The sequence below is a fragment of the Pituophis catenifer genome, unplaced genomic scaffold (genome assembly GCF_029215685.1).
Source record: "Pituophis catenifer annectens isolate HBS135680 unplaced genomic scaffold, rPitCat1.0.hap2 SCAF_16, whole genome shotgun sequence".
Lineage (NCBI taxonomy): Eukaryota > Metazoa > Chordata > Lepidosauria > Squamata > Colubridae > Pituophis > Pituophis catenifer.
Window position 1 is genome coordinate 3,342,065 of NW_027256896.1, and position 27,451 is coordinate 3,369,515.

At 45.3% G+C, this 27,451-nt stretch overlaps 1 protein-coding gene across 1 annotated transcript in view; it reads left to right on the plus strand.

Moving 5' to 3' along the window:
• RAB26 (RAB26, member RAS oncogene family) overlaps nt 1-27,451 on the plus strand; it is a 230,394-nt gene that overhangs the window by 117,154 nt on the left and 85,789 nt on the right. The gene's annotated exons all lie outside the window — the stretch shown is intronic.

Sequence of the window (27,451 nt, forward strand, 5' to 3'; positions counted from 1 at the left end):
AGCTTTATTCCTCCAGTAGCTCCTGGTTTCTCCAGGTCCACTTGAGGATACAACTGGGTTGAGCTTTCATCTTTATCTGGAGGAGTCTCAGATTCTCTCTTGGTCTCGACTGGCCAGTTTCTTTTCTTCTCTTATTGAGGGCCCCGAATGAAGAGCCCAGATCAGACAAGAGCTTCCTGACATCAAGTCAGACCGAGGACTCGTCCAAACCAGCATTCTTTCCCACATTGACCAGCCATGGGCTCCACCAAAAGCCTCCAAGCCAAACATGACAGTGGTAGCAGCCAGAGTTCATCTTCCCCAGGACCTGGGATCCCGAGACCCTCCCAATCCTAGTTTCATGATGCATGAAGCAAAACCCAGTGCTGTATTCACATAACTTGCTGTATCAAAAAGAATGAATCAAAACATAATAATTTATTACCTCTACAGCCATCCAAATCCAATTGCTCGTTCTTGAGTTGGAGAGTTCCATGATAATATTAGTGAAATAACCCTTTTCTGTACTTGAACCTCCATCATTCAGCTTCACTGATGCTGCTGAAGGCACAATACATCTCATTGTTTATAAATTAAATATCCCCCCCCCTTCCTGATAGTGGACCCACCACCACCACCTGAGCCAATGGAGTAGAGTAGAGTAGAGTAGAGTAGAGTAGAGTAGAGTAGAGCTGGAAGGGACCTTGGAGGTCTTCTAGCCCAGCCCCCTGTCAAGCAGGAGAACCTATACCATCTCAGACAAGTGACTGTCCAGTCTCTTCTTAAAAACTTCCAGTGATGGAGCACCCACGATTTCTGGAGGCCAGCTGTTCCACTGGTTAATTGTCCTCACTGTTAGGAAGTTTCTCCTCAATTCCAGGTTGCTTCTCTCTTTGGTTAGTTTCCAACCACTGTTTCTTGTCCTGCCCTCTGGTGCTTTGGAGAATAATTTGACCCCCTCTTCTTTGTGGCAGCTCCTCAAATACTGGAACACTGCTATCATGACACCCGTAATTCTTCTTTTCTTTAGACTAGCCAGACCCAAATCCTGCAGCCGTTCTTCTTATGGTTTAATCTCCAGGCCTTTGATCATCTGAGTTGCTCTTCTCTGAACTTTTCCCAAAGTCTCAGCATCTTTTTTGTAGTATGGTGACCAAAATTGGTTGCGGTATTCCAGGTATGGTTACCCAATCTGCATCTTTTCCACTCCGCGTCTTTGTAGTCATGGTGACCAGTGTTACATTCCAAGTGAGATTGCACTGTAGTTTATGGATCTAGCAGTTTATTTTTCCTTGTCTAAGGATTTCCTTTTCAGAATCTGCTTTGTTCACAGCAGCCATAGCCCTTCCCAGGGGTGAAATCCAGCAGGTTCTGACAGGTTCTGGAGAACCGGTAGCGGAAATTTTGAGCAGTTCAGAGAACTAGCAAATACCACCTCTGGCTGGCCCCAGAGTGGGGAGGGAATGGAGATTTTGCAGTATCCTTCCCCCGGAGTGGGATGGGAATGGAGATTTTGCAGTGTCCTTCCCCTGTCAGCCCACCAAGCCACACCCACAGAACCGATAGTAAAAAAATTGGATTTCACCACTGGTCCTTGCCAACATCTTCATCAAACTGTCCATCGCAAACCCCAGATTAGCTTCCTTTCATTCTCTCAGCTCAAGTCTCATTATGCGTCTGTGAAAATTAGGAATTTTGTTCTCCGTTACTTATAAAAGCTGCATTTGAATAGTCAGCCCTTGAATTATCTGGATCCTTTTTTCTACTCACCCTTCCCCAAAGGTTGAGAGCCAGAAAGATATTTTGAATTTTGAGGGAGTCTGGTGGATGCACAGGCTTTCAAGTTCTTTTGTTACTCCAGCCATTCTTTTATGGAGCCAAAGGTATTGCTGTGAATAAATAAAACAGTTGGGGCATTTTGCTTTGCAGCAAGCAAATTTCCTGTTTAATTTTTTTTAATTAAAGTAGCATTTTTTTATTATGTAAATTAACACGGAAGGAGAAGCTCCCTGTGCCGAAGATCACTTGAATGCCCCCCTTTTAAAAATTTCCTCTTAGCTTGCTTGCTTTTCCTCTGTTCCTTTCCACCTTTTCCTCAGACACGGTGTCACATTTGCACCCCCCAGTGTTTAAGAAGCCACTCACACGGGCGGCATTGTCACTGGTGGCGCAGTGGTTAGAATGCAGTATTGCAGGCAAACTCTGCCCACAGTCTCAAGTTCGACTAAGGCTGACTCAGCCTTCCATCCTTCCGAGGTCAGTAAATTGAAGACCCAGATTGTTGATGTTGACTCTGTAAACTGCTTAGAGAGGGCTGTAAACTACTGTGAAGTGGTATATAAGTCTTCGTGCTATTGCTTTTGCCTTCCCTCCCTCCCTCCCTTCTTTTCTGCACAGTGGTTAGTATGCAGTATTGCAGGCCAACTCTGCCCACTGCCAGAAGTTCAATTCTCATTGTAAAGCACTGTGAAGCGGTATATACTGTAAGTCTAAGTGCTATTGCTATTGCCCTCGCCTCATCACACCACTAGCTGTGGAATGGCTGATTGGTGTGCGAAGCTCCCAGGCTCACCTCTGCTGTCAACCGACTCCCAAAATTCCAGAAAACTTAACAATTGGCTCTTATGAGTAGCTCCAGCGATACCTGCCTCCTACTGGTTCCCAAATCAGGCGGATTTGCATCAACTCCCAGATTTGTCCATGCTATTCTTATTCTCTGTGCCTCTTAGCCTTTAGATGCAACGCTTGATACCAAATATAGCTTTTCTGATTTTGAGCACTAGTGTCAACCCTGAAGCTGGCCTGGATGAAGCCATCTCGGAGCTTCAGTGCTGCCACACTGGGGCTGAGGGATAGGGAGGAGGGGGATTAGAGATAGCTGGGGTTGTATAGTCAAAATAAAATACTTTCTCCTGGGAACCAAGGACGTTTTCATACCTGGCCAAGAGAAAGGAGGAGTGATGTCACCCAACCAGCAGACGGTGCCTTGATTGGGCCATGTAACTGATCGTTTGGGATTGGGGGGAAAACTTTCACTTTTAATTAGGTGAAAACCGTGGGAACCTTCAGAGTCGGTTTTCACCAGATCTGTGCCAATATGATATTTCCAAAAAAGCTATTCTTTGAGGAATCTACCTGCCTCGGAGTTTTTGCTTGCAATGGATCTTTTACTTGGAACCAGGGATGAAATCCAGTAGTTTCTGACAGGTTCTGGAGAACCGTTAGTGGAAATTTTGAGTAATTTGGAGAACCGGCAAATACCACCTCTGGCTTGCCCCAGAGTGGGGAGGGAATGGGATTTTGCAGTATCCTTCCCCTGAAGTGAGGTGGGAATGGAGATTTTGCATAACCTTCCCCTGCCACACCCACCCAGCCACACCATGCCCACCAAGCCACGCCCACAGAACTGGTGGTAAAAAATATTGGATTTCACCACTGCTTGTAACCCTGACAACCTGGAGAGGATTTGAAAACCCATTTAAGTGTCAAGGTTGTTTAAGGCCTTCAATTGCAAAATCAGTCTCTTTGGTGTCTTTTAATGAGTGAGTGAGGCAGTTACTGATGAATAGAAGTTTTAATGTTTCTAGGTCATTTTTATTTTTGCTAATGAAATGGCTTCTTCTTCTTCTTTTTCTTTTTTTTTTTGCAATACAAATGAAAAGAGAAAGAATCTTGCAAGAAAAGTGATCCCAAAGGTGCTTTTTCAAAAGGCAACTGGACTTTCTTTTGAAAAAGTATCTTTGGGACCTGACTGACTGAAAATCTCATAGACAAGAAAAGTGGCATTTTAATCTCCCTCCCCTACCCCTCTCCCATGGAAACAGATTCTGGGACATCGAAGAGAAGCAATAATGGATGACTCAGTAAAAAAATAATATTCCGTAGCTTGTGCAGGATTGATTTCAGAAGGGATTTTTGCTGAAGGAACATAATTTGTGAACAGATCTTGCTAGTTTTATATACTTCCAACCTTTCTTGTTACAGCCGTTAATTAATTTTAATGGTTTTTTGGGGCTGTTTATTTTTAAGGTCTTTACGTGACTTTATAAAGTTTTCTGAGCGTGAGAACAGAGTGGATTAGATGTGTAATAAGGAGCAATAAGCCTGAGCTGTGGAGCTGGGAAGGGGGTCATGGAGTAATGCAGTGTTGGGCCACCACTCTAATTGGTCGGTGTGCAAATTGCAGAGAAGCAGAGCTTTGCCTCTGAAAGGGAAGAAGGCCAGTCCTGGAGGCATCCTGGCTTTGCAAAGAGGAGAGCAGAGTGTGGGCCAAGGGTGCTTACTGGGGAGCTGGGCTCTTGGCCTCTGAATGTGCAGAGATCCCTGGAACAGAGTGGAGTGGAGTGGAGTGGAGTGGAATGGAATGGATTGGAATGGGATAGGATAGGATAGGATAGGATAGGATAGGATAGGATAGGATAGGATAGGATAGGATAGGATAGGATAGGATAGGATGGATTGGGATGGGATGGGATGGGATGGGATGGGATGGGATGGGATGGGATGGGATGGGATGGGATAGGATAGGATAGGATAGGATAGGATAGGATAGGATAGGATAGGATAGGATAGAATGGAGATGGTATAGCTCTGAGACAAGCCATGCTCCATGCATGGGAGGGCCAGGATTACTTGCCTCCTTTGCTGCCCTTATTGGTATCTGGGTTTGTTCCTTTCCCTTCCCTGGGAGATTTATACACTCATAGGCTTCCCATATGCTTAAGAATCTAAAGCTGTCTTTCTTGAGCCACTACAGCCTTTAGCTTTATGTTGGTACCAAGAGAACTTGAGAAAATGTTAGATATTTGGTTTTTGGAATGGAGGGTTGGCCAGCCTTGAGGGTGCCATCTAAATGCCCTTGGGCCTTGACTCCTCTGTCCATCCTGAAGAGGTGATGTCTGTCCTTGAGGCAGCTGTCATTGTTTCAGGCAAAGCCCTGAATGGATTTCTGCCGGGTGCATCTGGCATTTTGGACATGGCTTGGTCAGGAGGCTTAGTGGTGGCCTAGGAAGGGTAAAGGCATTGAAACCCCCAAGCGGAACACAAAAGGATCCAACACGAAAGATTTGCACAAGGTATTGGAACGCAGGGAGGCATCTGCGGCCCAGAAAGTTGTCTGCTGTTTGCTGTAGAAACCGACTTCTGGCCAAGAGCTGAAAAACACGCGTCTCTCAAGATGGTTGTAAAACAAACCTCTAAACCTTGGAAAGCTTCATTTAGACTTATCCACAACTGCACAGGACCTACACTGGAAAAGGGTTGATGGCTAAGAATAGTTTACAGATGTTTGCACACAGGCTGACATGCACACCTCCCAAATCCCAATTCTCAAAGCACCAAAAAGAAAGATGAGAAACAGTGCATGGAAACTAAGCAAAGAGAAAAGAATCTAGAACTAAAGAGAAACTTCCTGACAGTGAGAACAATTAACCAGTGAAACAGCTGGCCTTCAGAAGTTGTGGGTAGTTCATCACTGGAGGTTTTTAAGAAGAGACTAGAGAGCCACCTGTCTGAAATGGTACAGGGTCTCCTGTTCGAGCAGGGGGGTGGACTGGGTGATCTATGTTCTATGTTCAGCTGTGCCTTGTGTGGAGATGCATGTAGAAATTATAGAATGAATGAGCTGGAAGGGACCTTGAAGGTCTTCTAGTCCAGCCCCCTGCTCAAGCAGGAGAACCTATATTATTTCAGATAAGTGACTGTCTAGACTCTTCTTAAAAACCTCCAGTGATGGAGCACATATGATTTCTGAAGGCCAGCTGTTCCACTGGTCAATTGTCCTCACTGTCAGAAAATTTCTCCTTAATTCCAGGTTGCTTCTTTCCTTGATTAGTTTCCAACCATTGTTTCTTGTCCTGCCCTCAGGTGCTTTGGAGAATAATTTGACCCCCTCTCTTCTTTGTGGCAGCCCCTGAAATACTGGGATACTGTTATCATGTCACCCCTAATTCTTCTTTTCTCTAGACTAGCCAGACCCAAATCCTGCAGCCATTCTTCCTATGGTTTAGTCTCCAGGCCTTTGATTATCTTAGTTGCTCTTCTCTGAACTTTTCCAAAGTCTCAGCATCTTTTTTGTAGTGTGGTGACCAAAATTGGTTGCAGTATTCCAGGTGGGGTCTTACTAGTGTTTAGACACAGAAGAGGGCAGCCAAAGCTGAAGATACAGCACTGTTGGTCTGCCCAATAAGTGGAATCCAGTATCCAGGTTAGTACCATATAGGAACCTTTCTTCTCTTAGTTGAGAAGGTGTCAGAACTTTTGGTTAAAGCCCTCCATGGGGCTCCTCTGTGTAAGCTGGAATTGGGTTCGCATCTTGTGTTAAACCATTACATTGATGGTTCCCTAAATAGAATAGAATAACAGAGTTGGAGGGGACCTTGGAGGTCATCTAGTCCAACCCCCTGCTTAGGCAGGAAACCCTACACCACTTCAGACAAATGGTTATCCAACATCTTCTTAAAAACTTCCAGTGTTGGAGCATTCGCAACTTCTGGAGGCAAGTTGTTCCACTGGCTAATTGTTCTCACTGTCAGGAAATTTCTCCTTAGTTCTAGGTTACTAATCTCTCCTTGATTAGTTTCCATTTATTGCTTCTTGTCCTGCTTTGGAGAATAGCTTGACCCCCACTTCTTTGGGGCAAACCCTGAGATATTGGAAGACTGCTATCATGTCTCCCCTAGTCCTTCTTTTCATTAAACTAGACATACCCAGTTCCTGCAACCGTTCTTCATATCTTTTAGCCTCCAGTCCCCTCATCATCTTTGTTGCTCTTCTCTGCACTCTTTCTAGAGTCTCCACATCTTCAGAGTCTCAAAATAAGACACAGTTGGATGGATTGACACAGGGTGGGAAACCAGCCGTGGCCCAAGGTTTGCAAACCACAAGGGCTCGATTTACATGGACGAGGAAGACAAAAGAAAGCCGAGCCCCTTGTGGCTTTGTGAGATGTGAGCTCGCAAGGGCTAAAAGAGGCTCTTCTGCCCATGACTGCAAAGCAGAGCATTGAGCCGAGTGCCACTGACAGACGCTCCGCTTGTCGCGTTCATCATGGATCTGCCCTTGTCTGAGTATTCCCAGGCGGTTTTTCGTTCTGAGCCGTTGCGCCTGTCCCGCAGTCCCTCTTGAGATGAATCTGCCATTTCCCTGCCACAACACTTCTCTGCATGGGTAGCAGAGCGGCCCTTTCTCCAGCCACAGGCAGGCCTTTAAGAACACAGCAGAAAAGAGCTCTCCGATATGCTGGGTGTCAGCCTGGAAGCCATTATTTTTTTCTTTTAGCTTCCTAACTGCCACCTATTTTAGCCTGGGAAATTGGGAGGGGGGCTTTTGTTGGAGCGGTGGAAACTTTGCCATAACGATGTTCCTTATTCTGGGAGCCAAGGACATTTGCCTGCACCTGGTTGGGAGTGACTGGAGTGTCAGGATTCGGTGTCGTCTCAAATAAACTGCATTTCAAACAAATAATCCTTGATCAAAATCTTTCATTTATTAGGCACAACAATTGAAACTCCGACTCAGTTGCAGCCAACACTGACTTCCTGGTCCAAACGCTCCCTTTCCTTTCCCCACTGCTCTTCTTCTCATTGGCCATCTTCCAAGTCACTCTGCTATTATCTACTATTTCAGCTCAAAGGAATTTCCCCCCTCCCAACCCATCTCCTCGGGGATAGTATCTCCAGGGAAATTAAGTAGGTGAAAAGTCAAGCGTCCTCTTGCCAGATGCCCCCACCTTCTCCTTCTTATGTCAGCACTGGAGTGAATGCAGCTTGGAGTGCTGACATGGAGATTGTCTCCAGCTGGGTTTGAAGAATGGATTGGACCATGTGATGAACTTGTGGGTGTGGCGCAGGATTGTGAAATTTCAACTGGGTGGGGAAAACCTGGAAACCTTCAGATTCAGGTTTTCCCAGATGTGCCAACATGACATCTCTAATGAAGTGGAACTTTGAAGGACTTATTTGCCTTGGAGTTTTATTTCGTTGGGGGTGTTTTTTGGAACCCTGACACTGGGAGCTTATGCACCCCCGGCGACTCTGAAGTGGTGCCATCCGCCTTTGGCCCAAGCGGTTAGGAAATCATCTCACCACAAACTGAGTGTTGTTTTTCCTGGGCTGATGTGCACATAGGCATAGATATGGAGTAGGCAGGTGTGGGGAACTGGGAGGTCCAGGGAATGTGGAGATTAAAGGGAGGGAAGTGAGAGAAATCCTGAAATCTCCGCAATGGCCCAGAGACTAGTCTGGTCTTTGTTCCCTGATCACAGGACGGCTTGAACACCACAAAGCAGCTGGTGTGCAAAGCGGAGAGATTTGGGGGATGACCAGTGGCAGTGAAAAAAGGGCCTCCGGGGGGAGTGGGGCAAGGGAAGGGGAAAAAGGGATGATGGGCTCCCTCCTTCTCTTTTGGAACGAGGCTTAGTGGAAGTTGTCTTTTCTTGCCAAGAGCTGCATATTCACCGTAAGCAACGTAAGACGGAGACTGAAGAACTTGGTTTAGATCCTTACAGATTTTTTTTACTGCAGCCTTACAGATTAACAGAGTGGGAAGGGACCTTGTAGGTCATCTAGTCCAAGGGTCTCCAACCTTGGCAATTTGGAAAGACTTGTGGACTTCAACTCCCAGCATAGCTGGCTTCGGAACTCTGGGAGTTGAAGTCCACAAGTCTTAAAGTTGCCAAGGTTGGAGACCCCTGATCTAGTCCAACCTCCCCCCTCCCACCCAAGCAGGAGACCCTACACCTGTGATAGTGAACCTATGGCACGCGTGCCACAGATGGCACTCAGAGTCATATCTGTGGGCACATGAGCATTGCCCTAGCTCAGCTCCAGCATGCATGCGCGCACCGGCCAGCTGATTTTCGGGTCTTCCGAGCCCGCCGGAAATCGGGAAATGGGCTGTTTCTGGACTCCAGAGGGCCTCCAGGTGGGGGGGGAGGCCATTTTCGCCCTCTCCAGGCTCCTAGAAAGCTCTGGAGCTTTGGGAGAGAGAAAAACAGGACTTCTGGTCCCACCAGAAGTCAGGAAACAGCATTTTCGGTCTCCGGAGGTCCTCTGGGGGGGGGAGGCCGTTTTTGCCCTCCCCAGGCTCCAAGAAAGCCTCTGGAGCCTGGGGAGGGTGAAAAACAGGTCTGCCGGGCCATCACATGCCAAAAGTGGGTGGGAGTGCAGGGGGGGTCGCATGCGCATGCGCGGGGGCGGGATGCATTAAATTATGGGTGTGGGCACAAATGTGCGTGACCCCCCCCCCCTCTGCACTCCCCCCCTTTTGGCACGTGATGGCAAAAAAGTTAGCCATCACTGCCCTACACAATTGCTGACATATCCAAGCTTGGGAGAGTAAATTAGGAAGGTCCTTAGAGCAGAGAAAGTTTCTGCAAAGTGTTTGTAAGTAGAAGAGTCTGCAGGGAGGCTTTTCATAGGGAGCTCTGCTCCTCTTGCTGGTCCCTGCAATCTTCTACTGCACTCGGTGTGTCAGATCTGGGAGAAGTGGAACACTTTGTCCTTCATAATCGGACAGGGACACTGTTTGCATCTGTATCCCTGGCCTTTGCTGTGAGAATGGAGCCACTAAGCATGGGGGTTAGCTGCATGGGCCAGCAAGCCAGTTTGACGGTGCTGAAAAGTAGCCAAGGGAATATAGAGGCTCCTCCATCAAGTGTGGCTGATCTGAGAAGCTGAACAAGTACCGTTTGGGCTAGTCACATGAACATCCGCCTCTGAAGATTTAATATTTAATTCATGTTAATATTTAATATTTTCAAAATATTTAAAACACCAGGAAGAAGCACAAGGACACGTGCATCGTGGCAGTCTCGCAAGAAAAGACCGGATGTTTTGCAAAACCTTGGAAAGTGGGCTGGGCCAATTTAAATCTAGGGTTGGAGATGAGGGAGGGTGCACAGGGGGTAAAAAATACAAGTGCCCCCAAATTTCAGCCCACTTAGGAAAAACACCAAAACAATTTATGTGGATTTTGTAGCTTAAATCCTGAAGTATGCAACTCATCAAAATTCTATGGAAATCCTAAAATATTAGTTTTGTAACCTGTAGCCTAACAAGCGAGAAATGTCCTCTTAAAATAGCAATAGCAGATACCCAGAAATAAAGGAACTTGAGGGGGACAGGGCATTAATAATAAATCTAATTTGACTGTTTACAGATACCTTGTGAATCTCAGACTATAAAAAGCAAGACTCTGGGTGGAGATTATTGCTTTGTACAAAATACAATATTTCTACAGGTATCATAAGACATGCAGCCAGCAAATCAGAAAATGGTCCAGTACTTGAACCTACATTCTGAACTTGAATAGTTCCAATGGGGCTGGGCTCACGTGGATGGGCTTGAGGCTTTGCACAAGCAGAGCAGTAGCACCATCAAAATTCATTCCCTTTTGGGTGGTCTTGCCCAGGGGGATCTAGTTGCAAAGCCTGGAAGAAGTTTCAAGAGTTGACCGTTCTAACCTAGGCTCCCTGACCAAGCAGAAGGCAGGAATTACTGGCAAAATCTCTTTTATTTACACGACTGTGAATTACATTCAGTCACAGTCAGCAAGGTCTGTCCGAACGGTTTTTCAAAGGAATATTTCTCAACACACCTTGTCTCGTTTGGCAAGCTGCCACTTAACTTGCTTCCAACCGCAGTACAAGGCAAAACTTGGCACAGAGTCTCTCAGAGTCACGGAATGAACTAATTGTTTCCTGCAAAAGCCCCCTCCCCATTCGCTCCTCTTTTGTTTCCTATGGGAGGAGCCAATCACCTCCAAGGTGTGGCTTTACTCCTGAGTTGACCCTGCTTTCTGAGTTGTTCTTGTCTTCTGACAGCTCTGCGCATGCGCACATTGGGAAGGGGCTCCAGCTGTTCCTCTGCCTCACTGCTGCCTAGCTCCCTCTCTGCCTCCAACCCAGAGCCCTCGTCCGAGCTTTCCCCAGCCCCCAGGACTGGCCATGTTCCTCCCCAACCCACCCACTCACTGTCTGACTCTGCTGCCAGCTCTGCTGGCTGCCGGCGAGCCACAACATTGAGTAAACCCCTGGATTGCAGTCATCTGTCCAACCAATTGCCAATCATAGCAAGACCCAAACCCTTTGGGAAAAACTGAAGACAATCGGTCTGCCATCATTGCTGATAAAAGTAGGACCAAGTCAAAAGAGCCAATGAAATTCTAGGCTGCATTAATAGAGGAATAGAATCAAGTTGAAATGAAATATTAATTCCACTTTACAGAGCCTTGGTAAGACCACACTTGGAATGTGGCATCCAGTTTTAGTCACCCCAATATAAAAAAGATGTTGAGACTCTGGAAAGAGTGCAGAGAAGAGCAACAAAGATAATTAGGGGACTGGAGGTTAAAACATACGAAGAACAGTTGCAGGAACTGGGTTTTGTCTAGTCTAGTGAAAAGAAGGATTGGGGGAGACATGATAGCAATGTCCCAACATTTGAGGGGCTGCCACAAAGAACAGGAGGTGGGGTGTCAAACTATTTTCCAAAGCACTAGAAGAGAAGAGAAGAAACAATGGGTGGAAACTAATCAATGAGAGAAGCAACCTAATGAAGGAGTAACTTCCTAACAGTGAGAACAAATAACCAGCTAAATGTTTTGCCTCCAGAAGTTGTGGGTGCTTCATCACTGGAGATTTTTAAGAGACTGGACAGCCACTTGTCTGGAATGGCATTGGTTCTCCTGTTCGAGCAGGAGATTGGATGATCTCCAAGGTCCCTTCCAAATGTGTTATTGTTGTGACCCAGGCCCATGTAGTTAATATTAAATGCAAAACAGTTCCAAAAAACAAACAGATTTTATTAAAACAGCTGAGAATTAACTCATTCTCAGCGTATTCCAAATTAAATGAAAGCAAAGTCCTCAAAACACCATTCTTCAGTTTATCTCTGACCTTGGCATAATTAGGCAAACTGCCAAAGGCTTTTCTTGGCGACAGTCCAGGAACAGAAGACACTGATAAGAAAGAAATACATCCAAACATGAAGCAAATCTCTCAACGGCGGTTTTCCAGCAAAGAGACCAAGAGCCGTTGCTGGTCTTATGGGAGCCTTATGGGAGGGGCAAATCATCTCTTGGCCCTACTCCCAAGTCGTCCTCTCTGCTTTAGCTGCTCCTGCCTTCTGACAGCTCTTCTCATAGGTGCACTAGGAACAGGCTCCTCCTGTTCCTCTGCCTCTCTACTGTTAGCCTCTGGAGGCTCTGAAGTCCGCGCATCACTCCCCGATGTCCCTGGCCTCATCTCTGCCTCCGACGCAGAGCCCTCATCTGGGCCTTCCCCAGCCTCCAGGACTGGCCCATGTTCTTCCTCAGCCTCATCGCTGTCTGACTCCGCTACCCGCTCCTCAGGCTGCTGACGGACCACAACAGTTATTCTGTTCAAGTCGGACTTCCGGTTGGCACCGCCGGCGTTGCGGATGGTCTCTCTGGACCGCCAGCCCCGTGATCTCGTTAAAGCCGCTTTGACAGCGCTAATCAGCTGTCTGATGGCTTGAAAACCTCTCCATCGGGAGAAGAGGGAGAGGAGAGCCAGTGGGTGTGGGTAGAACTCCCCGTAAACCCCTGGAATAACTCCAGGGGCTTGGAGGGCGAGAGCTCCCCGGTCAGCCCACTGAAGCTCCAGATCCGGGACGACTCTGTTTTAAACAGAGCCAGACGTTGCGACCAACTCTGCAGGCAAAAGTGAGACTAATTTATTTCAAGAGCAGACAGAGCGGAAACAGGAGAACAAGCACTTGCAAGTATCAACGCTTAACTCCGGGTTTACATTGTTTCTATTTAAATTCCTTTAAGCTGGAGGCTGGAAGAAATGGCGCCTTTGTTGTGGGCGTGAAAGTGAAAGTTAGAAACGAAAGTGTTTGTTGAGAGACCTGCGCTCTGAGAGTGGATTAAAGCTGCGGGGAATTGAGAGCTTGGTGGAGAAAAATTTTGATTGATAAACTATAAACTATAAACTTTTGAAAGTTGTCCAAGAGACTGTGAAAGGGAAGAAGACTTTTTAAAAATAAGATGGCTTCTAAGCAAGTTAAGCCAGGAGTTCTTAAAAGTGGAGGAGGCTCTCCAGTAGTGTCAGTAGTGACACAGAAAGCACAACTTCCGGCTGATTCACAGAGCCAGGAAACTTCTTTTAAAGAACTTAAAGAATTTATAAGAGAAGCCATGAATAATCAAACTGCAACTATGAACAATCAAACAGTAATTATGGAAGGGAAACTTAAAAAATTTGTGGAGGATATAAAAGCAATTAAAGAGGTTGTTGAAGAAAAGCACAATGAAATAAGAGATGACATTATCCTAGCAGTTTCAGGACTGGCAAAACATCTTGTGCAGCTGGATGAGAGAGTAGAAGAAATTAATGAAGCCAATCTGAATTTGGAAAATAAAGTAGGAGATATTATGACTAAAACAGAGAAGGTGGATGATGAATTGGTTATGTTACAATATAGATCAATGGAATTTGCTTTGAGATTGAGAGGGCTGAAAGAAAATAGTCGTGAAAATTTAAAGGACATTTGTGCTGGAGCTATGGCAGAGATAATCAAAGAAAGACCAGAAAATGTGGCAGCCCGAATTGATAAAATCTACAGGGTTAATTCCTGGGTGGCAAGACAAAGACAGTCACCAAGAGATGTGGTGATCTATTTTACAACCAGGAGGAAAAGGTTGTATAATGCATTACTGGAAATAGATTCAGAAACGGAATTGGTTAAGGATTGTATGATAAAATGGGCACAAAACTTTCCGGAACCAGTGATGATAGAAACATGGGAAAAGATTTGGGTAAGAAATGTTAAATTTACCCAAGCACAAAACCTAAGAGAAAATTTTTACCCAAATTTGCAAGCTAAATGTTGGAGATGTGAATGTGATGATGCAATTTATTATCATATATGGTGGACTTGTAAGAAAATCAAGGCATTTTGGATAAAAATTTGGTGGGTGATGCAGAACATCCTGAAAAAAAGGTTGAAATTTACTCCGCAATTGTTTTTATTGGGTATAACTACGGATTGTACAGCATTAGAGACTAAATTGATTTTAAATTTAATATCAGCAGCTAGGCTGTTGGTAGTGCAATACTGGAAAAAGGACTTTTTGCCTACTATTGAAGAGTGGACATTGAAAGTATCGGAATGGAGAGGATGGATTGATAATATTCAAAATAAGTATCAGACAAGAAAATATCAAATAGCTTATGAATGAATATTAAATTCTAGAAGTTTATGTTATCTGTATTGGAGTTAAGGTTTCAGGGGGGGACTTGGTAGTTCAAGGATAGTTAGGTTAATTTAGCTTATGATTGTTAATTGAAATACCCTGTATTTTGCTCTGGGAAGTCTGGGGGTGGGGGTGGGGAGGGAAAAAGGGTGGGGGGAATACTGGGGAAAAATTTTTCTTTATAAAACTTTGCAATAAAAAAAAAAAGATGAATAAAAAGTTATTCTGTTCAAGTCCATGAAGGGAAAATTACACGCCTGCTAGTTTCACCCGTGTTTTTTTGTATCTGGTGAAGACTGCTCCGTGTGTTCTATGATGAGAAATGCCTTTGATGCCAAAGTGGCAGCCGACACTCTCCCTGTGATTGAGGAGTAGCAATTAATTGATGTCTGCTCTGATACTTCTTTGAAAATAACATTCCTGACGCTGCTGCTCCCTGAATTTTTGATCAGAGTGCAAAATGAGTGTGAGGAGCCTGTGAGCATTCTAATTCCATTTGAAGTGTCATATTTGGGAGGGTCAGGATTTTCTACAGTTGCTAGTATAAAGAGCAAAAAAACAATCTTAAATGAACGTGCAACAAGAAACGTGAAGGGCTGTCTTAAAAATAAACCCAGATTCAAAAAAAAAAAAAAAGTGGAAAAGGAAGCCAATTAAAAATACAGCTTTAACGTTCCTGATTTATTGTTTTTCTTTTGAAAAGTTGCAACGTCTGGTCATTTTGTTTTACTAGATTAACATGTAATTATTAAAAGTCAATGATATTTTACTTCTTGCTCAACTCTAATGCCAATGAAATAATTATTTTTAGTTATAAGATGGAAGGACTCACATAAAATTATGTAGCATTTAAGTACAAATGTCGCTTTAGGGACTACCACGGAGTGATGTCAAAAGATAAAGGGCTCACAAATAGAACCAAAACTGTGTTTTAACCCAAAGTATTATATCTTTTAAATTTTAAATGAAAGCTTTCCAGGGAGGCTGAGATAACCAGGTTGGACTTTTCTGGTTTTAATTGGAACAGATTTGCACATCATGTGGTAGAACAAGCTTTTAAAAGTTAATTGATTGTGATATAAGTGATTATATAATGTACAGGCAAGCACCACAAACATATTGCATTTTTGTTCCAAAATGGACAAGATACCAATTTAAAAAACATAAAGTTATGGCCATTGTTCTTATTTTGGGCATAACGTGAAAGGAAAGAGAGGCTTTATCTCAGAACAAGGTGATCAAAACATACATTTTAACCTTTTAGTTTTCCAATATGTGCAAAAGTTATTCAACTCTCAGAAGGAGAGAGAGGTTTCTTCTTTTAATTCAGACCTGTGATTATCAGACCTTGATGCCTGTGCAAAATTATCCCATATATTATAATAGAATAGAATTCTTTATTGGCCAAGTGTGACTGGACACACAAGGAATTTGTCTTTGGTGCATACGCTCTCAGTATACATAGAAGAAAAGATACATTCATCAAGAATCATAAGGTACAACACTTAATGATAATCATAGGGTACAAATAAGCAATCAAATCATACTAGAAAACAATCAACATAAATCATAAGGCGGGGTGAAATCCAGCAGGTTCTGACAGGTTCTGGAGAACCAGTAGCGGAAATTTTGAGTAGTTCAGAGAACCGGCAAATACCACCTCTGGCTGGTCCCAGAATGGGGTGGGAATGGAGATTTTGCAATATCCTTCCCCTAGAAGTAGGGAGGGAATGGGGATTTTGCAGTATCCTTCCCCTGCCACGCCCACCAAGCCACGCCCACCAAGCCACACCACGCCCACCAAGCCATGGCCACAGAACCGGTAGTAAAAAAATTTGGATTTCACCACTGTCATAAGGATACAAGCAACAAAGTTACAGTTATACAGTCATAAGTGGGAGCAGATGGGTGATAGGAATGATGAGAAGATTAATAGTAATGCTTACTATTCAGACTTAGTGAATAGTTTGACAGTGTTGAGGGAATTATTTATTTAGCAGGGTGATGGCGTTCGGGGAAAAAATTGTTCTTATTGTCCTTCGTTATGAGTTTTGTTCTAGGTGGGAATGTTTTAGGACTGCATGTTCCTATTCTATTTTATTTAAAGATTTTGTAGCTATAGTTTCAGCATCTATTGCAATCCTGATGTTAATTTTTCTCTAAATCCTGGCATTTTGAAAAGAATCCTCTCACACTTGAGAATTGCCAGCTTACAGAATGAGAACATAGGCACAAATATCATTTTTGTATGACTAACCTAGCAATTGGAACACCAGCATTTTCTTCCATAGAAGAAAAACATATTTATTTTTAAACAAGGTTTAATAGCACTAGCACTTACGCTTCTAAGCCGCTTCCCAGTGCTTCCCAGCCCTCTCTGAGCAGTTTACAGAGTCAGCCTATTGGCTCCAATGATCTGGTCCTTAATCATCAAAATAGGGGTCGGTTCACATGATGGGAGGGTCCAAAGAAATAAAACACCCATGGGATCAGTGGTGGGTTCTACTTACCTTTACTAATGGTTCGCAACGGGGCTGCGCAGAAGCTTCCTGATGACGTTGGTGGGCAGAGCCTCCCACTGGTTTTACTACCGGTTCTTGCGAACCAGTCTGAACCGGGGGCAACCAACCACTGCATGGGATGACCTAGGTCATGTTGTGTCATGCTAAGACAATGGCTGGGTTCCCCCAGTGTGTTGAATCATAAACTAACCCACTGAATCCTGCTGCTATTTGCTGTGTGAATCCTAGGTGATAGTGGATGTCAGTTAACAGAATTCATTAACATGGTTGCCTAGAAGCTGAAGGTGGCATCTTCTCAGGAAGGGTGGAAGAAGAGTTTTAAATCCATCTGCCTGGCTTGGGATTCAGGGTGACTTTTAGTCTTTCATTTTAGGAAGTGTTATTCCACTAGCCAGCCACAAATGTCTGATTTCAGATGGCTTACAGGTACAGTTTCTGGACACTAGGACTGAGCCATGACCAGTTTCCCTTTTAATCTAATTCAGATGAAGGTGTGGGAAAGCTGAGCCAGTGCCGCTCAGTCTAACAGGCCGGAGGAAGGCTAGGAAAGCAAATGGAGTCTGGTCCAGGCAGCTAATGAAACCATGAGATGACAGGCAAATAAATTTGATAAAATTAAAAAAAAAATTGAGTAGGGCCCAAGTATGATGCCCCATTGTGCAGTTGACAGGAGATCTCTGGAAAAATGGCCAAAAGTAATCAGGAAAAGGCTGTCTGAACTGTAATTCCTGGTCAGGTGGGCAGCTGAGTCCAGAGGGGCCTGTTGTGGCTCTGTTACCTGAGCCTGTGTCATCAGCAGGAGAGGACTCCGAGAGTGAAGGAGAGGAGTTGGCAAGGCCTCCCTCTCCAGGACCTTGCAGCCACAGGTGGACAGTAATGAGGGAGATGAGTCTTGGCTGGATCCTCGGCAACGTCGCAGAGATAAGCGCACACAACAGAAGAAGAGGCATGCCAGAGATTAAGCTGAGTCACTGGACCACACCCCACAGGGTATAAAAGAGGGTGAGGTGGCCATTCAGACTCTGTGACAGACAAAACTAACTACTATCGAGTCACATTGCATCTTTGGAAACAACATTATCTGCCTTGGATTTAATTACGGACTGGACAATTCTTGAACTGTGTGTATTTTGTTCATGAGTAAAGTTCTTGGTAAGTAGCTGCTGGGTTGCTGCCAAGCCTCTTATCGGAAGAATTGGTTGTCTGCCAGTTTATTTAACCCCCGGCTGTCTGTTTGTGTGCGTGTGTGAGACGGAGACAGAACAGGGCCAAATCCAAACTGAAGCTTCAAATTCAAGGCCTGGGGTCTGGATTCGGCCTGTAGGGTGTTTAGATCTGGCCCGTGGGGCTGCCCCGGAAACAGCAAAGGACCAGCCCATGGTGCCTCTGCCAGCGAAAAGAGAGCTCGTGAGGGCCGCGGTCATCCGTCCTGAGCTCCATTTTCTCTGGGAGAGGGTTGCAGGAGGCCATTGGAGAAGGAGCTCTTTTTGCTGGCAGAGCACTCGGGCCACCACAGGTGCCCCCAACAGGAGTAACATCTAGCTGGCCACGCCCACCCTGACCACGCCCACCCTGACCACGCCCACCCTGACCACACCTAACCTGGCCCTCCCGAGGTCAAACAATCATGATGCGGCCCTCGGTGAAATTGAGTTTGACATTCCTGCCCTAGATGGAGAAAGTTGGAATGAGATGTGATCAGGACCTTGGACAGCTCTCAGCTACTCTGGGTTCTGGGCATTATCCCAAACTAGAACAACACCTGAAGAAAAAGGGGTGGGTGGGAACATCGTGGTTGTCCCCCTACCTCCTTTTGCTGACTAAATGTTCCCAGAACTTGTAGTTTAGTGATCTGGGGGTGGGTGGGGGAGCTGCCTGACTTCTTAAAATTGTAGGTTTGTTTTCTGTCATATACAAATCAGGGGTGGGTTCTAAATTTTTTTACTACTGGTTCTATGGGCGTGGCTTATTTTGTGGGCGTGGTTTGATGGTCATGTGACAACAATTCTTTAGTATTTAGCAGAGGTACTGGTTTACCAGGCTTTTAACTGCTTGCAGAATCCTACCAGTCTACCCATTTGTTTTTGGAGCGTACTGGTCTACCACCACACTGCCTTTTACCGCTGATCAGCTGTAGGGCGGCCCTTTGAAGCTCCGCGGCAAGAGTTTAAACAGTTTTTTGCCGTTCTGCCACCACCAAGAGCATAGGAAATCGCTTTCAGGCAGCTTGGCCTCAATTGCCAACCTACCACCACCGAGCGGTTTACAAGGAGCGGATTGGTTCTAGCCGATCAGTTGGGAGGCTTCTTGGCTTCTCAATTTAAAGCTATGGTGTCTTGGTTTTTTTTTTCTCTCCTTTGTCAAGTGAGCTCTGATTTTTTCCTTCAAGCCAATCAGCTGGGACTCGGGAGGCGGCAAATAGATGGGGGCGGGGCCAGGCAGAGGTGGTATTTACCGGTTCTCCGAACTACTCAAAATTTCCACTACTGGTTCACAAAACCCGGGGAGAACCGGTAGCAACCCACCCCTGATACAAATTGGGGGGGAAGATAAAACCCAGAAAAAAAAGCCAGGAAAAAAAGCCCCAAACAACTAAACAACAACAAGAAATCATTCAGCCTAATTTTAAAACATGTTGTTGTTGCCCTGGAATCATTCTGATCAGTCTTCGCATTAAATTGAATGAGAGCCGGAGGGGGTATCTCTTGAATAATCGAAGGATCCAGCGTGGGATTGCAGGCTCAGACCTTTGCAGATCTGGTGAAATCAGGCCCTGCTCGGGATTTCTGAGCTCTGAGTGATCTCTCTGAGGTCAGTGGAGCTGCAGGTCTGTTGAGCAGCTATGATGAAGCTGAGGCCAGCCATGGTCAGTCCCTAGATCAATGATGGCTAACCTTTTTGCCATCGCGTGTCAAAAGCATGGGGAGCATGGGGGGAGCACATGCGCGTGCCCACACCCATAATTCGACGTGCCCTGTCCCCCTGCATGTGTGCGCACTCCCTCCGCGCTCCCCCCATTTTTGGCACACAATGGCCCAGTGGGCCTGGTAGGCCCATTTTTCACCCTCTCCAGGTTCCAGAGGCATTCTTGGAGCCTGGGGAGGGCAAAAAACGGCCTCCCCCCCCCCAAGAGGCCCTCTGGAGGCTGGAAACAGCCTCCGGTGGGCCCAGAAGGCCTGATAATCAGCTGGCTGAGGAAGGGCAACGCTCGTGTGCCCACAGATATGGCTCCGTGTGCCACCTGTGGCACGCATGCCATAGGTTCGCCTTCACGGCCCTAGATGGCATTTGCTGCCATGATGTTGGGTCTGTCTCTGCCCCAGGAGGAGAGACCGCCTGGACCTGAAGCACATGCCACCCCACAGTGGATTTCAGCTTTTCTTTCTCCAGGACAGCTGCGTCGGCTGTTTATCTGCTAACAAAAGACTCCAGCCCCTGACCCTTGCATTGGAGTGCTGGAAGGCCGGATTACACCTTTGTTGAAAAGCTATTCAAGATCTGCAAGGCATTTCCTGTGCTTGGAAGGGTGGCAGCTGCTTTTATCAGGGGAGAACAAGTGGGTCTGGCTAGGTTTGAAGGGTGGCTTGAGCAGGTTGCATTTAGGGGAAGAGAAGAGATTGTAGAGCAAAGAAATGGCTTCCCCTTCCATCATCATGGTTATCTTCTTACACTCGGAGGGCAGGCAGATATTTTGGCCAGAGGGCACACTTAAAAATATTTTTTCTTTAATATCCAAAGCAGGGGTGAAATCCAGCAGGTTCTGACAAGTTCTGGGGAACCAGTAGCGGAAATTTTGAGTAGTTCAGAGAACCGGTGGGAATGGAGATTTTGCAGTATCCTTTCCCTGCCACGCCCATCAAGCCACATCACGCCCACCACCAGAACCAGTAAGTAAAAAAAATTGGATTTCACCACTGATCAAAAGCCAAAGGGGCAGAAATAGTTGTTGAAGGAGGCAGGTCTGGAAGGTTTTACTCTCTATTCTCTTCAGAAATAAAGAGTTAGAAAAAACTAAAATGAATACCCAATGGACCATATATTTTTCTCATTCTACTTCAGGGTAGAATGCCCCGATTGGCTGACCTCAGAAGCTAAGCAAGATGTTTCCTGATCAATACTTGAAAAAGAAACCACTTGGAATTTTTTATATAGATTTTTAAAAACCCTACCTTTTATTATTTTTATAAGTAATTCAGTATGGTGAACACACCTAATACTCTTCTTCCTCCCATTTTCTCCACAGCAACAATTCTGTGAAGGAAGTTGGGTTGAGAGAGAGTGACTGGCTCAAAGTCACCCAGCCTAAGGCAGGACTAGAACTCAGAGTCTCCTGGTTCCTAGGCCAGAACCTTAACCACTACACCAGACTGGCTCTCATAATTAAATAATACCCAGATTTGTCATCTAGACCAGGGGTCCCCAATCCCTGAGCCATGGCCCACTACTGAGTCATGGCCAGTAATGGTTTTCAAAAATTTTTACTACCAGTTCTGTGGGTGTGGCTTGGTGGGCGTGGCATGGCTTGGTGGATGTGGCTTGGTGGGCGTGGCAGGGAAAGGATCAGTGGTGGGATTCAGCCAGTTCGCACCACTTCGGGAGAACCGGTTGTTAACTTTCTGAGCAGTTTGACAAACTGGTTGTTGGAAGAAATCATTAGGGCAGAGAACCAGTTGTTAAATTACTTGAATCCCACCACTGGGAAGGATACTGTAAAATCTCCATTCCCTCCCCACTCCAGGGGAAGGATACTGCAAAATCCCCATTTCCTCCCGATCAGCTGGGACTCGGGAGGTAGAGAATAGATGGGGGCGGGACCAGTCAGAATTTTTACTACTGGTTCTCCGAACTACTCAAAATTTCCGCTTCCAGTTCTCCGGAACTGGTCAGAACCTGCTGAAACCCACTTCTGGTCGTGGCCTATTTGGAAATGGGCCATGCAAGTGGCGGACTAGTGTGCATGCGTACCTGCACAGCTCAATTTACATGAGTGGCGGTCCAGTACACGTGCACAAGTTGAGCTGGGCGTGCATGCGTGTGTTTGCCAGCCTGCCAGTTATGGAAGTTGAGTTGCGTGTGCACCCTAGCTCGCTGCTTATCCGGCTGGTTCTCCTCTCCCTGCCAGCCAGGCTGCCAAGCCACAAAGGTTGGGGACCATTGATCTAGATCAGATGGAGACTAGTCTAGATGAAGACTGAAAATATGTTTCCACCAGTTTCTAGAGCTGTTGGCTAAATTGGGAAATTGTAAACACTTCCCAGAAGAAGGCAGTCCAAGCCACTTCGGTAACTCTCCAAGAAAGTGGCATGGGTACACTTAGTGTCTCTTTCCCACCACCTCCAGCCCCACGAAAATCACAGAAAGGGGGCCAGCAAGACTTCCTCTGACTTATTGCTGAGTGTCTGCAGCCCTTCAAGCACACCTATTTTAATCACTTTATTCCTACCCTTCCTTGGTGGGGGTCATGGGCAATTCAAGGCAGATCTCATTATTTTCTAATGATAGATTCCCCTGACCTTCTTTGGAGAGTTGCCCTCTCCCTCTATTCCACCCTGGTAGTAAAGCTGCGAGATAGATGGATGTGGCCCTGTCAGGTTGCGCTTCTTTCAATTTGATTTTAAAAAGATTGAATCAATTTTGTGCAGGATATGAATCTCTAGCGAGATCACTTGTGTGTCCCTTCCCCAGTAATTCCTCCCCTTTTTCCACAAAAAGGGAGAAACTACCAAAGGGGAGGTGGGTGGAGGGATATAAAAGGTAAAGGTAAAGGTTCCCCTCGCACATCCGTGCTAGTCGTTCCCGACTCTAGGGGGCAGTGCTCATCTCTGTTTCAAAGCCGAAGAGCCAGCGCTGTCCGAAGACGTCTCTGTGGTCATGTGGCCGGCATGATTCAACGCCAAAGGCGCACGGAACGTTCTTACCTTCCCACCAAAGGTGGACCCTATTTTTCTACTTGCATTTATTTTTTACGTGCTTTTGAACTGCTAGGTTGGCAGAAGCTGGGACAAGTCACGGGAGCTCACCCTGTTACGTGGCACTAGGGATTCGAACCACTGAACTGCCGACCTTTCGATCGACAAGCTCAGCGTCTTAGCCACTGAGCCACTGCATCAGTGATAAAGTCAGGAGCTTTATTCACAATGCCCCCCACCCCACCTGGCTGTGTGTGGCTGCTGTGCGCAAAGGAAGCCACAGAAAGAGCACAGAAGCAGAACCAAACCATTTAGTTCTTGAAAGAGAAGAAGAGGGAGCTTGAAATATTTACAACATTAATTGCTCTGAAAGAAGGTTGGGACACAACCCGTTCCCAGAAGCTACCATGCGCTCACTTCTGTTGTAAAACTCCCACCTATCTGAGCCAAGTTGGTGCAAGAGCCTTTCCTGACGGACTCTGCCCTGGGTCAGAGCTGATCCTTTCCAAACAGAAAACAGGCTCCCCTCAACGAGACTCAGGATCTGCAGCTCCAGGGTACAGAGGGTGATTGTCCTTCAGATGTGCCCCTTCTTAGGCATCTTGTGAGGGACCACAGTCTTTCCTAGTTTCCTGAGCCCCCCCCACTCCGGTCCGGAATGGAGCAACTCGCCCATGGCCAACATGCAGCAGGAAAACTCGCTGTAGGACAATTCAACAATTCAATGTAATTATTGAAAAAAAAAATTAAAAATATTTTTTGTCATTCGCTTTTCATTTGGTCCCTCCTTTGACATCCTTTCTTCAATGATCCTATCCCACCATTTCTTGATATTATTGTAACTCTCGTCCCACAGCAAAAGTAGGCCATGACGAGTTTTCTGTGGCAAGATGGCCACAGCAAGTTGTCTGTGGAGAGTTGGCCCTGGACCCGCCTCCCCCATCTCCTTGTCCTTTTCTTTTCTTTTCCTTTTTTTTTTTTTTTGGTTTTGAAGTTAGCACTTCACTTGTTTTTCTCTATAATTTTTATTAGAACTATTAACCAAAATGTTAACACAAACTGATATGAAGTAAGGAAGAAAAAAAAAGAAAGAAATCAAAGAAAAAGCAAAATGTGCAAGGAACGAAAAAAAAGCATGAAGAAAAATAAGAAAGGGGAAAAAAGATATAAAGAAATTACTTTCGATATTCTTCACAGTGGTTATAAGTACAGATAAATTTTAACCTATGTCTCTAAAGTTGCGTCGTATTTCTCTTCTTTCTATAAACTATCCTGCCTAATCATCAAAACCATAAATCTCTCTTCGTTTTTTTCATTTTTACACAAACTGAAAGCTCTTTCATCTTTGTTAACCTTTTCTAGTCCTGTGATTAATACCTTCCTCTCCCATTTGTACATGGACATTTAAATTTCAATGGTAATTTTAAGCCTTTTAAATGATTGTCTCCCCTTCTGGTCTGGGGTGTAAATTTAGCCTAGAGTGTCATTTTGGCTATTGCTCACAGGGCTGGGAATCTCCGTGCCCCCCCTCATTCCCCCTCTTGGCCCCTCCTGGGGCAAAACTGTTCCCTCAGAAACATTTCTCTCGCAACCTCCCCACCCCTACCCCCATGCTGCCCTCTTTCCTTCTCTTCTCAGGACTCACCTTTCAAGATCTGCAGTGAGACTTTCCTTTTGAGATGGTTCTCATTGCATGTGTCTACTGTTCCCCATTTGGGATTGAGGCCCTTAAAGGCTTCTTGGGCATGAAACGTCCATTGCTTGGGAAGGAGCACATGGCAGGGTCTTTCCATGGTCAACTCACTGTGGCCAACTCATCACGTCAAACTTGCCATGTTCAACTCATGACGTCCAACTCACCACAGGGTAACTTGCTGCAAGACAATTTAATGATTCAATTTAAATATTTAAATAATTTTTTAAAAATATTTTAATTTTTGTCATTGTCAGACCTGCCCCAGTCTGATCCCTTAGGGAAGTAAAACTCTCGACTCACTTTGAAATGAAAAGGCACTACGAGATGCTGATTGCAGGACAGTCAAGAGGAATCTAAAATTCCCACACACCAATACAGAACTAAAACCTCTGGTTTCCCCGAACCCCTCCCACTGTGGTCCGTCCGTGTGTAGCCAATCCACCATCGCCGTGATGCTATTGTTGTGGTCCACCAGCAGCCTGCGGACCTGGCAGCGGAGTTGGACAGTGAGGAGGCTGGGGAGGACAATAGGCCAGTCCTGAAATCAGAGAACGGCCCGGATGAGGGCTCTGTGTCGGAGGCAGAGATGGGCCAGGGCCATCTGGGAGTGATGCACGAACTCCAGAGCCTCCAGAGGCAGACAGCAGAGAGGCAGAGGAACAGGAGGAGCCTGTTCCTAGTGCATGCATGCAAAGAGCTGTCAGAAGGCAAGAGCAGCTAAAGCAAAAAGGATGACTCGGGAGTAAGGCCAGGAGATGATTGGCCCCTCCCATAAGGCTTAAAAGAGCAGCAAAGGCTCTTGGGAAAGCAACATTGCTACATTTTTCTTGTCTTGTTACATTTGTTCTTGTCAGTGTCTCTTGCTTCTGAACTTATGCCAAGAAAAACCTTTGGCAGGGTGCCAAAGTAGACAAAGGTTGGTGATAAGGCCAAAAAACTGTTTACAAAGAATTTGTTTTGGACTTAATTTGGACTAAGATGAGAATGAAGTAATTCTCAGCTGTTCTAATAAAATATGTTTGTTTAGGACTGATTGTGTGTGGTAATAACTACTTGGGCCTAGGTCACAACAGCTATGGGAAACTCTGAGGTGTTTGGGCTGGTGAATTTCCACTCTCAGGACAAACAGCCTTGAAGATGCGAGTGCTCTGGCACGAACCAGATTCCTAAATGCTCTGTTCATCTTATCAATTCCCCCCTCCCAATTTCCCGCGATAAAGATATATAGCAAATTGCCCATTTGTTCCCCCCTCCCTCTCCCTTTGATGACAGAATGCCAGCAAGGCGCCAAGCCGAAACTGGTGGTTCTGACAGTCATTCATGTTTCATTCTGTCCCTCCTTTTGCATCCTTTTTTAAATTATTCTATTCCACCCTTTCTTTGATATTAGTATAACTCTTGTCCCACAGCGAGTTGGCCATAGGCAGTTGACTGTGCTGAGTTGGCTGTGGTGAGTTGGCCATGCCAAGTGGGTCATGTCAAATTATCATAAACCCAGCTCAGCACATTCCCTGCTCCTTTTTAGCTTGGCTATGCACAAAGATCTCAAGGCCCCCATAGATGTAGGGTCTGTGCCATAGGAAGCCATCCTGTAAAAGAAGGGCCTTTTCCTTAGCAATGCTTCTTAAAGTGTGGTCCAAGGTCAATGGGGGTCTCCCAAGACCCTCTCAGGGGCCCTCAGAATCAAAATCATTTGCCAGGTATTGAAGATATTTGCAAATGCCTAAAACAATGCCGCTCTTCTCATTATTACTTTTTTTTTTGAAAAATATTGTATTTATCTTAATTTCTGATGAATTTAATACTATATTTTTACATGATTTCAGTAAGTAAATATTCCACAAATGTCAATTTTAATTTTTAAGATGGTAACTATAACCCATCTATACAAAAGCTCTTTTGGGGTCCTCAATGATTTTTAAAAGAGAGCAAAAAATGTTTCCCCCCCTCAAAACAACAACAACGCTGCCTTAAACAAATTCTGATGCCAAACTTATCTTTGTCCTGAGCTGGAGGGCCCTTCACATCAAGAGTCTTATCTCCGGGTTTATGGTTTGTCCCCTGAAGGAACAAGAACAAAAACATCCCACATTCATTCATTCCAAAGAATAAGAAGCAAATATGTCACAATGCTCACATACAATTGCACGAGGGTGTGAAGTTCTCTGTTACATCCCCTGGGAATCCCTCTGTTCAAGATGGAAGAACATAGGTCCTTACAACCCAAGGGAAAATTCTGAGAGAAAACTGTCGACAGAAACTTTTGTGTGTGTGACTTCCCTAGCAATCTTAGAATTAGTTTCTTAGACTCCCAAGAAATATAGGTGATTGAAGTAGAGAGAACATAAGAGCCGCAGTGGCACAGTGGTTAGAGTGCAGTACTGCAGGCTACTTCTGCTGACTGCTGGCTGCCTGCAATTTGGCAGTTCAAATCTCACCAGGCTCAAGGGTGACTCAGCCTTCCATCCTTCTGAGGTCGGTAAAATGAGGACCCTGATTCTTGGGGACAAGATGCTGACACTTAGAGAGGGCTGTAAAGCACTATGAAGCTGTATATAACTCTAAGTGCTATTGTTATTGCTAAGAACTGTGGTGGCACAGTGGTTAGAATGCAGTATTACAGGTTAACTCTGCCCACTGCCAGGAGTTTGATCCTGACCGGCTCAAGGTTGACTCAGCCTTCCATCCTTCTGAGATTGGTAAAATGAGGACCCAGATTGTTGGAGGCAAGAGGCTGACTCTGTAAACTGCTTAGAGAGCGCTGTAAAGCTCTATGAAGCGGTATGTAAGTCTAACTGCTATTGCTATTGCTATCTGTTTCAAGAGCCTTCTATTTCTGTAGAAATGAGTAAAAGCATTTTAGCAAGGAATCTGTGCTAGATTTAATTTATTTTTGCTATCATGGCCTCGTCATATATTCTTATCTTCTCTGTACAAGCTAGTGATGAAAATACATTTTTAATTTGGAAAATTCTTGTGACTTAAAATTTGGAACCTTTCTAAAAAGGTTTCTGGAGATGCCAAAAAAATAATAATAAACTAGAGCGATATCTTGTGTTTTGCTATCCAGAGTGTTGCATTTTCTGTTTTAACCATTGTTTTTGTGAGATTGGCCTCCCCCACTC